Source organism: Euphorbia lathyris, chromosome 3 (genome assembly GCF_963576675.1).
Source record: "Euphorbia lathyris chromosome 3, ddEupLath1.1, whole genome shotgun sequence".
NCBI lineage: Eukaryota > Viridiplantae > Streptophyta > Magnoliopsida > Malpighiales > Euphorbiaceae > Euphorbia > Euphorbia lathyris.
In genome coordinates, this window is record NC_088912.1 from 39,559,397 (window position 1) to 39,566,008 (window position 6,612).

Genomic DNA, 6,612 nt, shown 5'->3' on the forward strand with positions numbered 1-6,612 from the left:
AGGAAAGCTGAGATTGAAGTGGCATAAGGTATCTTTTGTTGTGATTCATAATAACTAATGTTAAACAGTCTTATACTATAATCTTATGGTGCTCATAGGTCACACCGTAAATTTAGACATATAATTGTCACTTCCTTTGCTTCGAGGGAGATATTTAGGCTTCAAATTGCTTCTATTTCTGATACTTTATGCTTAACCCTTTGTAGTAATTCTATTATCTTTTTTTATTACTTTTGCACAATTGAAGGTATATTAGCCTGTCTAGTGAGACCTTCTTGACCATCTTTCTAATTTTGTTTGCTAGTTTTAGAAATAGTTCGCTATTATTGATACTTCCTGACACTAGCATTTTGAATGAAACCTTTTCTAGTTTGTGTTGGAATATTCAGTAAATGTTTAGAGATATAAAAGCTAGTGAAATGATAATCATTTTTTATTAAGTTGAGAAACTCGTGTAGGCAGTTTTGTGTTTTCTCTATTTTCTAGTACCTGTAGTGAAGTTGACAATATCTTGTGATTCTTTAGCTTTTGAATCTATCGTCCCTTTATTTTGGGACAAATAATCGGGACAACAATCATCCTCTTTGCATAGGGATGACAATTGTCCCATTCCTTGAGGGACGAAAAATTATTCCTTTATTTGGAGACAAAAATTGTTCCCTGAGAATAGGGACAAAAGTCATCTCTTATGCATGGGGACGACAATTGTCCTTTTATTTGGAGACAGAAAAATGTCCCTTAAGAGTATGGACAAAAGTCATCTCCTTTGCATAGGGACGACAATCATCCTTTTATTTGGAGATAGAAAAACGCCCCTTAAGAATAGGGACAGAACTCGTCTCCTTTGCGTAGGGATGACAATTGTCCCTTCTTTCAGAGACAAAAAACGTCCCTCAAGAACAGGGGAAATTTTTATCTCCTTTGCATAGGGACGACAACTGTCCATTTTTTTGGAGACAAAAAAATGTCCATTAAGAATAGGGACGGAAGTTGTCTCCTTTACATAGGGACAACAATCGTCCTTTAAAACAGAGACAACATTTATCCCTTTTGTTTGGGACGATAATCGTCCCACAAAATGGGGACGACATCAACCTTTTCGTCCGCTATAACATTGAGTACGCTCGCATAGGGGACGGAACAAAGGGACAAAAAAATTTGTCCCCAAAAGTATAAAGGACAATTTTTCTTATTTTTGGGGACAATTTTAACCGTCCTCAATAGTCATTTTTTGTAGTGTGTCGACAAAGTAGAATGATCTATTTACAACTCCGGTGTTACCACGTAATTTTTTAGGGGAAACAAGAAGAAATTCATTAAATGGTCTATTCAGAACTTGTATTCCCCCGCACCTTACAGTGTTGCAGATCCTAATTTCTATCTCTGAAACTTCCACCATATGCTCGTGTTCTCGATTTTTTTCCTCCTTATCTCTACCGTTACAATCCATGGTTACTTTTTTTGAAACAAAATCCATGGCTATTTCTTTCACTAGAATCTTGTGTATTGCTATTGTTGTGCTGACATGATGACATCTATGCTTGTGTATTGTTGGTGGCTTGGGTTTAGGCCAAATCGGCGATGGTGTTAAAAGAGATAGAGAGAAGATATTTTGGGTTTGGAAATTGAACAACTAAAGAGATTATTAATTATTTTATATCTGTCCTATTTTAATTGTGTGTCACACACATAATATAATTTCTCTATGTACTAAATTTGAGGAAAAAATCTATTGTCCCAGTTTATATGTCCCTCTATCTGTCCATCTATTAATTTTTGACATGTGTAATTTTTATCTATTAACCATTTAATATTTTAAAACCTCCTTAACTCTAGTTAACTAAAATTCTGAGAGCATCTACAATGGTTATACTACACAACCACTCAATAGATATGCCACATCAGCGATATATCACTCATTCATTTCATCATACTATCATTCTTCGATAGTTAAACTCTACAACCACTCAATCAAAACTTTTTATTAATTTTTAATAGGGTAAATAATTTATTAATCCATATATTTTTAGCTACTCACTATTTAGTCCTTGTGTTTTTTTTAAAAAAAAAATTTAGTCTTTGTATTTTAATAATACACTATATCATTAATTTAATTTCATAATTAATAATAAGTTGGTTTTGGAAAAAAAATGAGTGTAATTTTTTATAAAAAAACTTTGGGTATTCATATTGTAAATAAAAAATTTAAAGTCTAGTATTTGATATATTAATTTATGATTTATATAAAAAAATATTAAAAAAAATAAACGGGTCTCCAACAGTAACACCATTGTGTTATCGTTCGAACTATAACCTATTAGTAAAAGAAATTTTTAAAGAATATTAAAAAATAAATAAAAGGTCTCAACTTTTGCTGCCATTTGGCAGCAAAACTTGAGTATCAACTGGTTGATATGTATAGAACTTTTTATCATACTCTCTCCAATGAGAGAGTATGATACAATGAGTATGTAACATCTCTAAAACCCTAACATATGATTCTTCCCAAATTCATATATGTTTTCATGATTGAATACATACATTTTAGATTCATCTGATTGTAATTGGAAGTTTCGTATGTATAATGCAATTACCATGCGATTAGGAGGCGATTAGTGTGTCGTTAAGATGTAACGATTGGTTAATTGAGTTAGGACTTAAATGGATGAATAAATATGACCTTAATTGATTGAATTACACTATTGGAGGATTGAAATTGAAGTTTTTGAGCAAGCACCTCACTAAGCATGAGGTGTCACCCACGGTTAAAACAAAATACACCTCTTTGATTTAAAAAGATGTATATGACTCAATTCTTATTATTTACTGCCCAAATTTCGACTATTTCTTCAGAAAACCTTCCTTTTCCATACCCTAACATCCTCCAAAGAAAACTCTTCCATTTTCTTCCATTTTCAAGCCAAACAAGTCAAATTAGGAAGCATACTAGGTGATAGACACAAATTGAAGGTTATTATGTAGTTTTAGCATCTTTTTTTTATGAGTTTGAGATTCTGAAATACCTAAGTATGATGATAGGATTTGTTGTGGATGAGTTATTATTGAGTTTGTTGAGTTTTGGTGTTGCTTAAATTGGTTATAGGCTGTCTAAATGAAAGATATGTATCAAGTGCCCTAAACAGAAATATATGGTGTTGTTTTTAGTCATCTTGGAACATGTTTTTCATCTCTTGATATTGTTCGAATTTGTAAATATATATAAAAAAATGAACTATGTTCATATATATGTTAAAAAACTCTCTGTAAAATATGAGACTTTAATTCAATATATAGATGAAGAAAACCTAGATGGATCATGACTGGCTCGAATTTGAATATCATGTGAGGCAACCATGTTGATGTAGCATTTTGAGGACCTTAGATTCAGAATGGGGAAAGTTTATCTATAAAAAAGTGTTCCTAAGTACTTGAAGTATATGTCTGTGAAGGGATTTGGCAATTCATTCTGTTTAGTGTGAGCTAGGTTGAGTGAATTATGGTAGATGCAAATTTGGATAGTCTGTTTCCTGGCTGGAAATAGGTTAGAATCATTTTACGTGCCATATATTGTGTAAAAGTGATATTAATGTGAATTTTGGATATGTTATACCCATATATGTCTAGTTTCAGTAGGTTCAAGAAACATCGCATTTGGATTCATATAGAGAGAGTTATGGCAGAATGTGTGCAAATAGGTCATGTGATGATCTAAGACAAAATAATTAGATTGCATGAACTTTGTGGAGTTAGTGTAACACCCTGTTCCAATACCATGTAAATATTGTCCGCTCTGGCCCAATTCCAACACATTGGGCCTCACGGCTTTAAAACGAGTCTGCATGTGTTGGATTCACATCTTACTAATAAGCCCCATGTTGGAAATTAGGCTAAGGTATAGCAGCGGAAATATAAAATTCTTAACCTATTTCCATTTAACCACAAGATCTGTTAACCGTTATTTCATATAAAGAAGGATAAGAAGAAATACCTTTTAGAAGTTCTATCTACCGTTGCAAACGAAGTGCCCACAACTTCAAAAGAGATAAAAAAAACTGTCTACTAATCTGCCCCTATACGAAACAGACCTTCCAGACCTCCGAACGATAATCCCTTCAGTGGAAACGTGGAAGAATATGTCTAGAAGCTCTTGTCCAAATATCGCGACGATCCGACGGTTCAATCTCCGGGAATCCGCGAAATCGTGAACTGACCTGATGTAGGATTAGTAAAACGAATTTCTCCCTTTTGTTTGTTTTTCTTCTTCGAGTTCCCAAACACGAAATAAAACACGGGAAGATTAATTTAGTATCAACCATTGAATAGCAACCAGAGTAGATTGCCTCTAACTAATCAACACAAGATCAAGGATAAAAGAAATAGATGAAAATCAATTGATCAAACGAAGCCGTAGAGAAATCTCGTCCTCGAACTAGGGGTGTCGAATTTTCTCTCTCTTGGACTAGGTGAATTTCGAAAATCACAAGTAGGGTATGGCTTGCTTGGATTTCGAAAAATCTCAAAGGAAGGGGTATTTATAATCTCTTGTATCTAATCCCTAGTTAGATAGAATTAGGTTACTGAATAGGAATTCCATTCGGAATAGAATTCCTAATTATTATCTCACTATATATCTAATATATTAAGGATAATAATAATAATCTTATTGGATAATAATAGGAGTATATTAATCTAATTAAAACTCCTAACTTAATTATCTCTTAATTAATTTAATTCATATTCCTAATCTAATTAGGATTAACAAAATCAAATTAATTATTCATGTATATCACTACATGAATTTCGACCCCCTTATGTCCATGGACCTTATTGGGCTCAATTGGGCTTCTATCAATTAATTAACATCTATCTCTCTTTTAGGTTCCAAGTCTTATGTGTGATCCATTAGGTTCTTATTGCTTCTAGCCGTATGCAACGTTATTAAATTAATTTTCAAAGAATTATATTTAATCTTTGCATAACGGAATGATGTACAGAGTATGTGATTAGCAAGTCCGTAATCATTCCCCCAGAGCTATAAGAAGACAGGTTGATTCTGTCGTTAACCTTTCCGTATTAGTTACAGTATAATTCGATCCTTTATCAACTACATCCTTGAACTGAATCTTATGACTATGGGTGATGTCAAGTCATATATAGCGAGACGTTCGTTTTACTTGTATAGGCCGAGTCAACTCAAAAAGATAGGTTAAGTGAAATCTGTATTTCTTACTCTTAAGCTATCACCTTGCAAGGATTTAGAGTCGAGTCTTCCACAAGCGATCCATGGATGTATCTCCCATTTATCGGGAGTGATAAATGCTCAATCCAATATATAACGACTCCGCAATTACTTCTTGTGATACCCAACGTATACTGTTCACACCCCAGAGTCATCTCTGTTAAGGATCGTGTTACACCAGAGTCAAAGCATCACATTCCGTAATCCAGAATACCAATTAATATTCCTTTGAGTCTGAGGATTAGTTATACCTATTAATACCAATGAGATGAACAGGTGACAAGGATGAATCTACCCATCCTGTTATCTCAAATCGGATCCCCAATCCTAATGAACAACGTTTCATCGGATCTATGTAACTGTCCAGATATCTGTATATATGAAGCTTGTGAGATCAGCTTTCTGTCGGACAGAAGACATTGTTACATACAAGTCTCAACAGTGATATGTCAATCCCAAACATATCACTTGACTTGGGGTGGTATTAAGTTTATCAGTTTACTATAAAGTTTTGTCTCACTTCATGCTTGTATGAACACTTTATAATCACTTTAAATAAACTTACGGATTTCCTTTTATTAGACTTTATTTAGTGCTTAAAAGGGATTGCCTTTATATAGTTATAAAACATATATCTCATTAAACAAATGATATAAAGAACAATTCATTTACATTAAGTTTGTATCCTAGAACAATTGTCTATAGGACACTAAACCCCAACATACTCCCACTTGGACTAAAGCCAATTGTTTCTAAAACTTATCCCAGTAGAAGTTAAATGACGATCACGTATTCTCTGGGTTAAAGGCTTTGTCAACGGATCTGCAATATTGTCCTCTGTAGGTACTCTTTCTATTCTCACATCTCCTCTAGCCACAATCTCTCTAATGATGTGGTATCGCTTAAGGTAATGCTTGGATACATTATGAGACCGTGGTTCCTTTGCTTGCGCAATGGCTCCATTGTTATCACAGTACAGTGTAATGGGATTGACAATGTCAGGCACCACACCTAGTTCTGTAATGAACTTTCTAATCCAAACAGCTTCCTTTGCTGCTTCCGCAGCTGCGATATACTCTGACTCGGTCGTAGAGAAAGCTACGCTTCCCTGCTTGGAACTCTTCCAACTGACCGTGCCCCCATTCAAGATAAACAGGTATCCTGATTGGGATTTATAATCATTCTCATCTGTGAGATGACTTGCGTCTGAAAATCCTTCTATTTTCAGATCACCTTCTCCGTACACTAGGAACATACCTTTAGTTCTTCTCAAGTACTTAAGAATGTTCTTGACGGCAATCCAATGCTCGTCTCTCGGATTCCCTTGGTAACGACTCGTTACAGATAACGCGAACGCTACGTCAGGTCTAGTG